Below are 15,745 nucleotides of genomic sequence, written 5' to 3' on the forward strand. Positions count from 1 at the left end.
AAGGCGAACCGCGGAGGGGGGGGGGGGGGGGCAGGGAAACGGGAGCCGGAAGGAAGGCAAGGGATACCAAAACGTGCATGACATCTCCAGGAGTGGGGAACGAGGAAAATAAAGATGGAGGACGGGAAGAGCAGCAGAAGCGGAGGCGAGCGCGGGACGGCAGCGAGACCCGTCTGGGGGAAGCAGGCGACAACAACACAAAAAACAGCCAAGTATTGCACACTGTAATTATCTCCCCGGCACCCAAATGTTTATTTGCCTCCCCCCCCACACAAACAGTCGCCTACCTACATGGTGTAAATAATTTTGCCAGGTGTACAGAGCTGCCGCTGTCGAACTGGTGCACAGTACCCTACCAGTTATTCTATTTCATATTTTATTGTCTTTTAGGTTGGGGTGTGCCCTTTTCTTCCAAATATGTATATATATATATATATATATATATGTGTGTTTCTTAGTCTGTGTACATAACGGTAATTATACCTTGTTCAAAAACATTTATTAAAAAAAACTTGTCAAAAGCTTTACTCACTGGGACAGTATTGTTTGGAAGAACACTGCAACTGTATGAATGCTACATGCTTGTTTTTCTATTTCGAACATTCAGTCTTCACACATTATTTTTGGGCGGGTTAGCTCAGTTGACTCAGCAGTTGGTTCATCATGCAGAGCGAGATCAGCAGAGTGGGTTCAATTCCCGTATCAGCTGAGGTTATTCATTAAGATCCACCATCTGAACCTTGCCCCTTGCCTGAGGTGTGGTGATACTCGGGTTAAATCACCACCAGTCAGCTCCTCCCCTCAAAGCAGCCGATAGTCATTTGGGATTATGCTGACTTTCCACTTACATGATTTTTGTCAAAAAAAGGAAAAGCTTGACCCTCTGATCAAACTTATCTTATTGGATTATTTTACTAACCTGGGTAGAAACACCCTGGCCCTCTTCCTCAGTTTGGTTTCCACTACCAAACTCCCTCTGTACCCAAACCCCCCCATTCTCTCTTTTCAGTACATTAACAACTGTTTCGGAGGCACTTCATGTTCCCTTCTGGACAAAGAAACTTTGATCAATTTCATTTCCAATTTCCACTCCTCTATCACCTTCACGTGGTCCATCTCCAACACTTCCCTTCCTTGACCTCTCTATCTCCATTTCTGGAGATAGACTGTCCACTAGTATCCATTGCAGGTCCACTGACTCCAAGAGCTACGTTGACAACAGCTCTTCACACTCCACATCCTATCCCATTCGCTCAGTTCCTTCACCTCCGTCGCATCTGTTCCGATTATGCCACTTTCCAAAACGGTGCTGCTGACATGCCTTCCTTAATCGTGGTTTCTCACCCACTGTGGTTGACAGGAATCTCATCCATGTCCTCCAGATCCTTAGCAACTCTTCCTCGATGCCATCAAGCAAATCTTTCTCATTTGTGGACACATGCTGCTCCTCTCAGTGGTCATCAGGAAGCTCCTCGCCAGCATATCCAATACCTCTGCTCTCACCCCTTCCCAGAACAAGGACAGGGTCCAGCTCGTCCTCACTTTTCACCCGACCAGGCCCCGGATTTAAAGGATCATCCTCCTCCAATTCAGCCAACTCCAGCATGACGCCAAACATATATTCCCCTCACTCCCAGTCACCATTCCCTCCGGGATACCATGGTCCACTCTTCCATCACCCCCAACACGTCACCCTCTTCCCACAGCACCTTCGTATGCAATTGCAGAAGGTCCCAGATCTGCTCCTTCACCTCTACCCTGCTCAACATCCACTCTTTCAGGTGAGGCAGCATTTCACGTGCACCTCCTTCAATCTGGCCTATTGCAATCGCTGCTCCCAATGCAGTCTACTCTACATTGGGGACAATATATGCAGACTGGGTGACAGCTTTGCACAACACTTTTGGTCCATCCGCAAGTAAGACCCATTTGCTTGCCACTTCAACTCAGCAACCTGTTCATATGTCCACATTTCGGTCCTTGGTCTGCTGCAATGTTCCAGTGAAGCCCAATGCAGACTGGAGGAACAACACTTCAGCTTCCGATTAGGCATGGGCGTAACAGCAAGTTCAACAGCTTCAGACTGTGAACTCTCTCCCCCACCTTCACCCTATTTTTATAAATGTATTTTAATTTCTTCCATCGATCTGTTTTTCCCTCACCACGGTCACCCTTCCTCCATCCCACCAGGGACATCTGATCCCTGCTCCAAATTGTCCTTTGACACACTGCTCAGGTCTGTTCTGCCGTTAACACATTCTGATCTCTTAACGTGCCACCAACAGCAACCTTCTTAATCATTATCACCCTTGCATATCCTTTGTCCATCCAGCCCCACTGCTCCACATTACCCCTCCCAAGAGTGTAAATCTCATCCTACTTCCAGTTCTCTCAAGCTTTGACAAAGTCATCCAGACTCAAAATGTTAGCTCCCCAGATGTTGTCAGGCCTGCTGAGATTGTCCAGCATTTTCCTTTTTTGCCCCTATTCTCTCTTGCTGAGGTTTGAAACGGGGACCTATTACTAATATGCTTGAAAGTCCGTTTATAATCATCTGTCATTTCTACGGTATCCTTTATTTTATGAACTTTATATTAGTCTAGGTAAGATCTCATTCCTAAAGGAACACTATTTTTAAATCCTTCCACCAGAATCATTTCCCTAAAGATTTAAAAGTCTTGCCCAACCACCAATCAAACACCATTTCCTTCTCTCCAGCAAACTACTAAAATATTTGACAATGTTTTCCTTTCAAATTTCCCTGAAGGGTTCTGGTGCTAATTCATGGGTGTTGAGAACAGCATTCTTTACTCTGTCATAATCACCTGATTGCTCTTCTCAAGAGATAAGTACACCTCCAAATATCTTTCCCTCCAAAACAGTGTCAGAGCACAGTCCCTCCTTCAGCCAAATAAAATCAATATAGTTCAAACATTAAATCAACAGGTGAAGGATATTTCAAATAAAAAGGCAATTTCACTTGAAATAGTCGATACAAAGATACACAGTCATAAGCACCTGTATTACTTCCTGCACAAATGTCACGCCAAATGAAATCCCAGTCTTTCAAACTCAGTCTCTGCTGTGCAATATCTCACTTTTGCTCACGTCGTATTCACCATCAGATGGATTCCATCTGAAGTCCCTGAACACAGTTAACACCAACATGGTGCATATCTCCAAAACGTCTCTCACTCAGGTCATGACAGCCTTAGTGGCCCAGAATCCCCAGTGGCTTCATGACTCTCTCAAATAGCCTGGTGGGCTCCCAATACTGAAACAGCAGGAATGGGTCTTGCCCAATCCACAAGCCCTTGGGGTCTTCAGCAATTTCCACTTTCCGATTGTATAAATACACAGTAATTGTCTCCAATCCATTCTCAAAGGCCTGCTTTAAAACCAGGATTTGCTGGAAAATTACCATCAGAAAATGGTTCCAGCAGGAGACAGCCTTGGCTCGTTTTCTCTCACACAGATTCGCTGTGGCAGACAGTTCAGAATCCACCAAGACCGGCTGAAAAATCCAAAACCCCTGTAATTAGCTTTCTATTTACCCACTGATTCTTTGGTGTTCTTTTCCATGGCAACTTCAGGACACATTGGTATTTCTTGGAAATTTTCATAGAATTTACAGTGCAGAAGGAGGCCATTCAGCCCATCGAGTCTGCACCGGTTCTTGGAAAGAGCACCCTACCCAAGGTCAACAACTCCACCCTATCCCCATAACCCAGTAACCCCACCCAACACTAAGGGCAATTTTGGACACTAAGGGCAATTTATCATGGGCAATCCACCTAACCTGCACATCTTTGGACTGTGGGAGGAAACCGGAGCACCCGGAGGAAACCCAAGCACACATGGGGAGGATGTGCAGACTCCGCACAGACAGTGACCCAAGCCGGAATCGATCCTGGGACCCTGGAGCTGTGAAGCGATTGAGTTATCCAAAATGCTACCGTGCTGCCCTGAATTGTGTTATAAGCAAGAGATCAATTAACCCGCTTTCAAAATATTTGCGCCACTTTGCTCTTAAAAGGGACGCGACACAAACAACAAAATGCAACCTTTTCCCAGCACATGCATCATCACTGTTGTCGTAAACAGTCTGGAGCTTATAATTAAAAATGGGGTCGACTGAACTTCTTGGACATTTTCAGCTGATTAGAGAAAAGCACATGGTTTTGCAAATGGCAGAACCATGTCTGACAAATATGAGTGAAACATTTGAAAATGCGACTAAAATAATGCAAGGGTCTTTGGATAATAATTACATGGCATTTGATAATGTTCCTCATCAGAAATTGCGAGTTAAAATTTAAGCTCTTGAGTTGAAAGTTTAGGAAATTGGCTAAGCAGGATATGAAGAGTCGGATTGGCGTGAATCATTCTACCTGCTGCACACTGCAGGCAGAAATTCATGCTACAATACACAGCAATAAAAGTCTTTTCCACCGAACAGCACTCAGGAGATGAGGCAATGAGTGGAAAGGGTAGTGGGTGTAAACAGATGACAATTAGGCAAAGACTAAAAGGGGATAATGTTACTCAGATAACTACACAATGCGGGTGCATGGGAGCATTTCACCTGCCCAGTCACGCAACTAACAAATGGAATATTATTCAGGAGAACACAAGGGAAACAGATCGACTTGTATATAATTCCTGGAATCAATATGCTTCATTAACAGAGAAAAAACTGCATATGTAAGAACATGTATTACTTTTTTTGGTTGAGGATGTTCCATAATTTTCCTTTGGAATATTTATATATTTAGTCCACCTTGTCATTTACCATAACAATTTTTGGCACTCGAGTTTTGTAATCGCAAATCCAGCAGTTTGAAGACACAAAGAGCACCTATTACAGCATTTAAGCACAGAAGAGCACTGCAATTATAACTCTTATGTAATCTCCCTAAAACCACGACAACATATAATTACCATTTGTACTTCACTGTAAAATATCCATTTGAGAAACAGTCAAAGCAATGAAAGCACAAAAATAATTTTCCACCTGCTTGAATGTAGACATTAGTTGATTGCCTTTCATCAGAAGATATTAATTTTCTTCAAGTGTTGTGTTTCACATTATATTAATTGTACATATGTAATACTGTGAAGATAAGCATACTCGATGGAAAATAATGTAATATTTTTTCTAAAGAGAATGTCAATCTGCCAATAGGAATACGAATGTAGCATCATGAACTAAACTTACACTGCAATACAACTTACTGAATATTAGGATATTTACCACCATTAGAAAGCACGCATCATAGCTTGTTGAGGACTGCAATTATTTGTCACTTTGTCCGATTAAATAAGCAATGGCTTCAAACTGTTGCCTCACCTAAACAAAAAAAACTACCATATACATGGCATGTCTCAGAAAACATCACGGAAAGCTAACTGACATAAAACTACTCTTGAATATTCGTGGGGTTAAATGTAGCAACCGTTTTGCATAGAGAAAGATCCAAAATAAAACAAAAGAACCAATGAATTGATTTTCTGCAGGAAGAATAGTTGCCATGACACAGTTTTGATCTCTGTCAATAGTGCTACAGGATCTGAATCATTCTCTTGAACCACTAGAACAAGGCACCCCACCACTGCTAACAGCAGCACTTCCTTTAAAGGAAGTTGCTGTCTGGTGACCGGAACGTCTCAAATTGAGGGGTGGTGGCAGGAAGAGTAGAAAAGAGAGAAGATGAACAGGTAGAAGGTGAAGAGCAATGTGCCAAAGTGACTAATCCAACAAACCATGCAATGTTCAATTAAAAATAATTTGATGATTTTAATGCTTCATTCGAGAAAGGGGTGTATTTTTTTTGTCATTATTCTTTGAGGAAAGTAGTTAGAGGAACGGGAGAGATTATTGGTCAGCCATGCGATGCAAAGAACATTAAAGCCTCAATCATCAATATCCACAGCTACAGACGACAACATACATGTTGCCATAGCAACTGATGACACCAGTGTGAACTGCAACACCAACATGGACGGCATGGTAGTACAGTGGTTAGCACTGTTGCTATTGGCAGCACGGTAGCACAGTGGTTAGCACTGTTGCTTCACAGTGTCAGGGACCCGGGTTCGATTCCCGGCTTGGGTCACCGCCTGTGCAGAGTCTGCACATTCTCCAGTGTTTGCTTGGGTTTCCTTCGGGTGCTCCGGTTTCCTCCCGTAAGTCCCGAAAAACGTGCTTGTTCACTGAATTGGACATTCTGAATACTTTTGTCAGTGAACCAGAACAGGTGTGTCGTGTGGCAACGAGGATTTTCACAGCAACTTCACTGCAGTGTTAATGTAAGCCTACTTGTGACACTAATAAAGATTACTACACATCACCACCACCATACTAGTTAGGGAAGAAAGTCACAATTGCACAAGACACTTTATATCAGAGTCATGAAAAGTAATCTTGGATTTGGATTTGATTTATTGTCACGTGTACCGAGGTACAGTGAAAAGTTTTGTTCTGCGTACAGTCCAGTCAGATCATTCCATACATTAAAACACATAGGACATAGATGAATATACAATGTAAATACATAGACACAGGCATCGGGTGAGGCATATGGAGTGCAGCACTACTCAGTAGAGCAGATGTGTGAAGAGATCAGTTCAGACAATAAGAGGGTCATTCAGGAGTCTGGTATCAGCGGGGAAGAAGCTGTTTTTGAATCTCCTAGTGTCTGTTCTCAGATATTTGTATCTCCTGCACGCTGGAAGGGGTTGGGAGAGAGAATAACCCAGTGGGAGGGGTCTTTGATTATACTGCCTGCTTTCCCAAGGCAGCGGGAGGTGTAGACAGAGTCAATGGTTGGGAGGTGTAGACAGAGTCAATGGTTGGGAGGCAGGATTGTGTGATGGACTGGGCAATGTTCACGACTCTGTAGTTTTTCGCAGTCTTGGGCCAAGCAGCTGCCATACCAGGCTGTGATGCAGCCAGATAGGATGCTTTCTACGGTGCAACTGTAAAAATTGGTATGAGTCAATGTGGACATGCTGAATTTCCTTAGTTTCCTGAGGAAGTATAGACGCTTTTGTGCTTTCTTGGTTGCAGCATCAACATGGGTGGACCAGAACAGGCTGTTGGTGATGTACACACCTAGAAATTTGAAGCTGTCAACCATCTCCACCTTGACACCATTGAAACAGACAGGAGTGTGCAGGAAACGTCGCCTCCTGAAATCAATGACCAGCTCCTTAGTTTGATGACGTTAAGGGGGATTTTTGTTACACCACGCCACTAGTTTCTCTAGCTCCCTCCTGTACTCTGACTCATCATTGTTCGAGATCCGACCCACTGCGGTCGTGTCATCAGAAAACTTGAGATAGAGTTGGAGCCAAACTTTGCCACACATCAGAGTGTGTACAGGGAGCAGAGTGGGGGCTAAGTACGCAACACGCCTTTCGGAACTTGTGGGAGGAAACCAGAGCACCCAGAGGAACCCCAAGCAGACACAAGGAGAACATGCAGACTCCGCACAGACCGTGACCCAAGCCAGGAATCGAACCTGGGAACCTGGTGCTGTGAAGCAACAGTGCTAACCAGTGTGCTACCATGCTGCCCTATGACAATCAACAATGGTTTCATTATCGTCATTAGACTTTTAATTCTAAATTTTTATTTTATTCAGATTTCACCAACTGCCCTGGTTGCATTCAAACCCATGTCCCCAGAGCATGACCCTGGTTCTCAGGATTACTTGTCCAGTGATACCACTATGCCACTGTCTCTCCTAAATATAATAGATTTGATACACTAACTGCCTTGTTAACTTGCCCTGCCACCTTCAAGTGTTTGAGTGCATGCATCCCAGGTCCCTCTATTCTTGCGCTCCTGTCAAAATGGTATAATTTAGATAATATAGCCCCTCTGTACTGTTTTCTCAAAGTGCAATGGAGGTTTACGTAAAATGTCAGGTACAGAATTCAGTTGACAATCAGGCTGATTACAGACAGCCACTGAGAAAGGGCAGAGCACGAGGAAAGATTAATGGGCCATATCAAAGGAAACACAAAGGAAACACAAACACCTTTTAATACAAAGGTTTAATCCTGCTATGTGACTGCCCATTTCACCAACACATGAGCTCCTGAAGTCTACTGCTAACCGGCTCACAATTTACTACATTGCAGATGTTTGGAAACATAATAATCTTTGGAATTGTACTCCCTCTTTCCAAGTCCAAGTCCTTATGTACAACAAGCATTAGGCTCAACGCCAACCCTTGAGGAACATCCCAATTGCACACTTCTCTGCCCCAACCCCCTTGCAGAAAAACATCCATTCACCACCATATGCAGGAATTTGCATCTCTCCTTTTATGAAGAGATGTGTAGTGTTTACAATTCTCCAGTCCTCCATTACCTCGGAGAACTGAAAGACTGTATTCAGAAATTCTGCTATCGCCACCCTAGTTTTCCTCAGCAAACTCGGATCCTGAGCCAGGTGCCTTGCAACTTTGGATAATGTCAACCAATTCTATCAAATATCGCCATTCCACCTCCTCTACGGCAACATTAATTTTATCCTCATCATTTATGAAAACAAAGTATCCACAGCATCACAGCACCACAGCACACCCTCTTCCTCCTCAAGATCTCTTGTCTCCATTCCTTTAAATATCCTTTTCCTTTGTATTAAAAGGTGTTTGTGTTTCCTTTGATATGGCCCATTAATCTTTCCTCGTGCTCTGCCCTTTCTCAGTGGCTGTCTGTATTCAGCCTGATTGTCAACTGAATTCTGTACCTGACATTTTACGTAAACCTCCCTTTATTTTAACCTCTACTACCTTTATTGTCCAGAGAACTCTGGCTTTGGATTCCTCACTTGTTCTCATTACTAGAAAATGGTTGATTTCTACCCAAAGTATCTTTACCTTCCAAGACCTGCCACTGCTCAATTGCTATTTTCCTGTGTCAATGGTAGCCATGATGTGGAGATGCCGGCGTTGGACTGGGGTGAGCACAGTAAGAAGTCTTACAACACCAGGTTAAAGTCCAACAGGTTTGTTTCAAGCACGAGCTTTCGGAGCACGGCTCCTTCTTCAGGTCCTTCTTCACCTGAAGAAGGAGCCGTGCTCCGAAAGCTCGTGTTTGAAACAAACCTGTTGGACTTTAACCTGGTGTTGTAAGACTTCTTACTGTGCTATTTTCCTGGCCAGTCATTGTTTTCAATCTACCTGCGCTAGATTTCTTTTTAAATCACGAACTATTTCTCTTTCATTTGGCTATTTTCACCGTTGATTTTTCTTTGCTCCTTTCCATAACTTCTTTAAAACCTAATTATATTATAATCACTATTAACATTCCAATCAATACAATTAACCCAACTTCATCCTGCAAATATTTAAATAATGGCTATATTATTTATCCATTTTTGTTCTTTGTTGACCTGTACCAATCAAAGCTTTCCTCAAAAGCAAATAACAAATGTTTGAATTAATCTAAAAGGCCAGTCTTACACTTTACATTGCACTGTCTTCAACCTTCACAATTTTGAAGGCATTACTTGCAAATTTCAAACGACTGCATGTTGAAGCCCAGGGATATTTGAGTTGACAGATACAATCCTTGGCCAATGCAGTATTTGTCTGATCTCAGGCTGGCTCAGAGCTCTACAATTGGTCGCACTATCAGGTTTGGGGACAGAGGAGGGGGGGGGGGGGGGGGGGGGGAATAGAGGCCCAATCCCAACTGCCAGAGACACCAATGGTAAGGGCACATATACAGATTGAATGAGAACACAGCCTGTTCCAACTGTTCACATAATTGAATAGCTTGCCACCAGTTATTGTTGAAGTTTACATCAAACACTTTAGAGGAGGGCATCTGCAGCTGGCAGCAGGAGTCAATTCCTTCAAGACTGGGGAGGGGCTTTTTAAAACTGAGACATAGAAAAAAAGACGTAACAAGCACCAATTCCAAGCAGCAATTGCTTTCTTTAGATTGCAAAACTCTTCCTATTTTGCCACTGAAAATTTCCTTGACTTGCAATCTTGTAACGGAAATGTATTACTTTCATTATGATGTTCAACACAACAGCACCATCACCTGGACAAAGATAATGTAGCCATTTGACAGAGACAACACCTTACATTTAGCTAAACTCGAAAGTTATTTACACAACATACATACCCCAAAATGGAACATATCCAGTCAATTTCACAAATGTAGAATAGTTATTTTGCTGCAAATACATTTTAAAGTAATACACTTCTGCTTCAAAATAGAAAGACTTGCATTGCTGAAATGCTTTTAGTGACCACCAGATATCTCAAAGCATTTTCCAGCCAACAAAACATTTTTGAAGCACAGTCACTGTTGTAATGTAGAAAACACAGCAGCCAATTTGCACACAAGCTCCCACAAATAGCAATATAATAATGACCAGATAATGTGTTGCGTTGTTAATGGGTGGATAAATATTGGCCATGGATCACTTCCCTGCCCATCTCCAACAGTGCCATGGAATATTTTACTTCTGTCCCACACCCACCACTATTCTGCCAGGAATGTTGAGAGGTTTTTCCACAAGCATGTTATAGAAGACAAGAGCCTGCTATGCGAGTCGGCAACAGCCTGATATGTGAGCAGCCAACATTCTGGTGGACATAATGGAACAGGGCAGTAATTCATGATCCATCAGCAGCTTCCTTTTTTTAAAAGATGGTGGATGGCAGAAGGAGGATTGGAGAAAGTCATGGAAGTAACTGAAGTTGGACAAGGTGTTCCAAAAAATGCAGCATGAGACAAATCAGGTTAATGGGCAGAGAAACCATAGACATTGCCAATGGTGGCCAGTGCAAGATTGTGAGGTCAATCAAATAGTGTGGAGGCGTGGGACTACAGAAGAGAAGACCTGGGGGGGGGGGGGGGGGGGGGAGAGAGCAACAGTGGGCAGCCGAAGCATCGATTCTGAAGAGAAGGAATATGAAAAATAGGACAGGTTGAAAGAGAGGGGGCAAAGAACAAAGCTGTGCATAATCCAAAAGAAAGAAGTGATATTTAGACAATATGCGCATCCAAATGGATGCTAAGACACTTTAGATCTTCAGGATCAGTGGTAGAAGATTAGGCACAGCGACGACGGTTCTGAGGATAAGAGCTGATAAAGGAAAAATAGTCGAATGTTTGACCTGTTGAAGGAGGAGCATCTTCAGCTTGAAGCAAGCTGAAAGACCCGAATTTCAATTCTAATTATGTTCATTTGAAGCTTTAACCATGTAGGCAACAGAAGACAGTTTGGCGAAGTAATTCAAGAAATTATTAACAACTTGGAGATGACTACTTATATTATTGCATTTTAATTGGCCGAAGTGAGGGTGCGTGATCAATCTGCGGTCGGTCTCGGTGTTGCATGATAAGTTTCTGAATGGTTTCTGAGGGTGATGGTCATCTATTGATTTTATTTCCCATCGTCTCTGGACTGGTCTTCGAAAGTGTCAATTACACATAGGACCAACCCCCTCTTTAAAGTTTGTTTCTGTTACTTTACTTCCTTCTTAAGATAATATTTAACTATCTCCCTTGCCAACTTGTTCAGGATAGGGAACAAATTTAACCTGGACAAATGCGAGGTGATGCATTTTGGTAGATCCAATTCAGTTGGGAGCTATAAAATAAATGGCAGAACCATCAGGAGCATAGAGACACAGAGACATCTGGGTGTACAGGTCCACAGATCCTTACAAGTGGCAGCACAGGTGGAAGTGGTGGTAAAAAAAAAGCATATGGCATGCTGTCCTTCATAGGATGGGTATCGAGTATAAAAGCTCGAAAATTATGTTACTGTTATATAGAACGTTGGTTAGGCCACATTTGGAATCCTGTGTCCAATTCTGGTCACCACACTACCAGAAGGATGTGGAGGCTTTGGAGAGAGTACAGAAAAGGTTTACCAGGAAATTTTAAATGCGCTCAATTTGGTTAAGGTATGCTGAAGTTTTGTTCAAAAACCAATTGCTGTGAGGAAGATCTCAATTTTTTTTTCCAATGAAGCAGAACATCAAGATTGTAGAGAGAAACTGAAAGTAATTGATTATTGCCGATTCTGGGTAGACAAGAAGATGTGGCAAGTTGAGGGAAGTTGTGTTCTTTGCAAGTTTCTCTGTAGGAATGTTTAATTTTGATAATTAGTTTGTAGTTTAGCAATGGGCATTAGTCGAATAATCAAAGTACATCAACTCAATATGATATGCTGAATTCTGGAACACTAGCTCATCACACGACTTGGTCTTTGATAGCATGACACTCACATATGAAATGAATGAAAATCGCTTATTGTCACAAGTAGGCTTCAGTGAAGTTACTGTGAAAAGCCCCTAGTCGCCACATTCCGGCTACTGTTCGTGGAGGCTGGTACAGGAATTGAACCATGCTGCTGGCCTGCCTTGGTCTGCTTTAAATGCCAGCGATTTAGCCCAGTGTGCTAAACCAGCCCCTGGTTGACGGGTTATAACAACATATGGTCCTGAAGCCTGATACAAGACATCAAGATCGAACATCCATATCCCTAGCAATTAAAAATAATTGTCTACATTGTCTAAATGCAAAGATCTACTTGTGCCGCTGTTTTGTAAATCTGGATCACAACATATAGTGTGGGTAGTTCACTGGAAAACACTATGTGGTTAAATTTACTTGAAGCTCTCACTTAATCATATGGAGAAGGTTTTCATTGGCAGGCACATTGCTCAGCCACGTGGGTCTTTTTTTTTTGCACAAATATACATAGGATCAAACCTGCAATCAGCTGTGATGATAACTCACCTGAATGTGAAACAGTACCATTGTAAATCTGGCCTGATCTGGGAGTGGTTGGTGATAAAATTGCCAAACACCTCTGACAATGGCATGAGGAAATACTACACAGCACACACACACACCACACAATGTCACAAAAACTCTGATAAAGACTCTGCGCCCTAGTCATAAGGATGGCAGTGTTAGGCAGTACAAACAACTTTATATACACAATATTACGATGCACGTGTTCATTGTCCCATACGGTCCAATGCAGTTTATATGGACTCAATATATTCTTCCTCAGATATGGTGTCCAGAAAGCATCAGAACATTCCAAAACATTCCAAAGCTTAGTATATAATAATATAATAATAATAATCTTTGTCACAAGTCGGCTCACATTAACACTGCAATGAAGTTACTGTGAAAATCCCCTAGTCGCCACATTTCGACGTCTGTTCGGGTACACGGAGGGAGAATTCAGAATGTCCAAATTACCTAAAAGCATGTCGTTTGGGACCTGTGGGAGGAAACCGAAGCACCCGGAGGAAACCCACGCAGACATGGGGAGAATATACAGACAGTGACCCAAGCCGGGAATCGAACCTGTGACCCTGGTGCTCTGAAGCAACAGTGCTACCAGTGTGCTACTGTGCCACCCCTGTACAGCTGAAGATTAACATCTACTTGTGTTCTAGTCCCTTGGTATTCTAGTTCTCTAGGTATAATGGACAGCCTCGCTCAGCATCAATACTTCTTCACATTTTACTTTTATGTACCTGAATTCCAAACTTCTCTGGGTCTCCACTGTCTCCAGATCTTTACTACTTAGTAAGGATGCTGTTCTATTACTTTTACATCCAGAATGGATAATCACACATATGCCGACATTGAAATTAATTTGCCAGTTGTGTCTATTCACTTAGTCGATTAATATTTTTGTATTTGTTCCATCTAAATTGTTTAGAATGCTATTTATTTTTGCGCAATCACCAAATGTGGCACGCAATTCCCATCCTTTCTCCTGGTTCAACATGTTACCTTGAATTTGGTCTGGGATTGTTGAATGTTTCATGGAGAAAAGTAAAATCTTGGTATCATTCCAGATACCTTTGCAGCCAGGTATGCAACCTGGTGTAAAACCTGAAAATACCTTTGATCCCTGCTTCGTACTGAAGTGCCGGATCTCATGAGACGTTGTGTGGTGAGGCGAAGGGAAGAGGAGAAAGAATGTAGACTGGTGAATGCTGGGAAGATTGATGAATCCTGTCCCTGATTAATGTCCAGCGATGGACCAAGAGCTGTGTGTGAAGATCTTACTAAGAGCAGAATTATGTTCAATTCGAAAGTAATATGCTAAAACCTTTTTATGTATCTATGTAGATACATATTTTATCAACTCACTCAATCCACTTTGCATCACCCTCTAAATTTTGTACAATGCAGATTCATTAAAATAATACTTAAAGGGTTAAATTGATAGACCGGAATAAACTTAGTTGCATTCTCTCGAGCTGAGATGGCTTAGGTGGGATATAATTGAAAACTTTGAAATGATAAAGGGTTTTATCATCTATTGGAGGAACCCAGAACAACAAAAGGCACATACTCTGAAAGAGCAGAACAAGCCATTTAAGAGTAAAATCACAACTGACAAAAAGTGCAGTGGAAATCTGGAACTCTCGCCGAAAAGGCTGTGGATGCAGAGTCAATTGAAAATTTCAAGTTCAGCATCGAAAGTTTTGCTAGGTAATGTTATCAAGGGATACAAGAAAAGTTATGTGAACAAGGCGGAGGACATGTGCCTCATTAGTCAGCCTGCTTTCTTCCTGTTCAGTAATGTTTAAAATAGAAATTATTTTTTAAAATTCATTTTATTGGTGCATACCAAAGCTTCATTCAATTTTTGTGATAAAAATGAAAACTGAAAAATACCAACAAATACCCAGAGACAAAATCAATAGGTTCAGAGCCTGCCACTGAAGCTTTTTTAAATGTGTAGTACACTGATTCAGGTACTACAACATGACATTTTAATGCTGTACTTCGACTTCCCACACTATTATGCAAGGCAAAGAAAAGGAAAAAGAAATACTTATTAGATTTGTGTAATTTGGCAGCACGGTGGCACAGTGGGTTAGCCCTGCTGCTTCACGGCGCCAAGGTCCCATCCCAGCTCTGGGTCACTGTCCGTGTGGAGTTTGCACATTCTCCCCGTGTTTGCATGGGTTTCGCCCCTACAATCCAAAGATGTGCAGGGTAGGTGAATTGGCCACGCTAAATTGCCCCTTAATTGGAAAAAATGAATTGGGTACTTTAAATTTTTTTTTTTTTAAACGAGCTATCAAATAACAGCAAGGGAGATTCAATTGACCTTCAGTTCTTCGTGGCCCAAGAGCAAATTTAAGACATTCGTCGGAAGCTTGTCATATGGCATTTTCAAGTTAAGACTCCTTCATCCTTTTGTAGCAGTACTCATCTGCTATGGTATGACTAATAACATGCACTTGATGCAGGAGAGGCAAGACAGGATAATAATGTGTCTGCTTTAAACAACCTGATCCAAAGTAAATAGCTATTCACCCAAGTTACAACTACTTGCTTTTTGCAGACGTGTTCCTTAATTATCACAACAACTAGTCCACAGCATGCTGCTAATCTCAATGAGCCTCCAGCTTTGCTGTTGGCATTCTTAACCATCACCACACTTTAGAATAACTTATCTGGTTGGTGAGAACATTCATGGAGCTCTGAAGTTTTAAATAAAACTTACATGACAGTGAATTGATGAAATGAACAACTAGAAAATGAGCACAGACCTTTCATCACTGCTGCCCTTCACCACTCAATAGGCCACAATTCATGGTAATTATCACCGTTCAGTAAACACCTTACAGACAAAGAACACACATTGTCCAACATTGTCCAGCTATAACTGAAGTCAAGATTGCAATTTCAAACATCTACCATCCTGTTCTCAAACCAA

The 15,745-nt window shown here is 42.1% G+C and overlaps 1 protein-coding gene across 1 annotated transcript in view; it reads right to left on the minus strand.

Annotated features, from left to right (window-relative positions):
- Positions 1 to 15,745, minus strand: part of LOC119971629 (activating molecule in BECN1-regulated autophagy protein 1-like) — a 520,908-nt gene that overhangs the window by 443,270 nt on the left and 61,893 nt on the right.

This window comes from Scyliorhinus canicula, chromosome 9 (assembly GCF_902713615.1).
Source record: "Scyliorhinus canicula chromosome 9, sScyCan1.1, whole genome shotgun sequence".
Taxonomy (NCBI): Eukaryota; Metazoa; Chordata; class Chondrichthyes; order Carcharhiniformes; family Scyliorhinidae; genus Scyliorhinus; species Scyliorhinus canicula.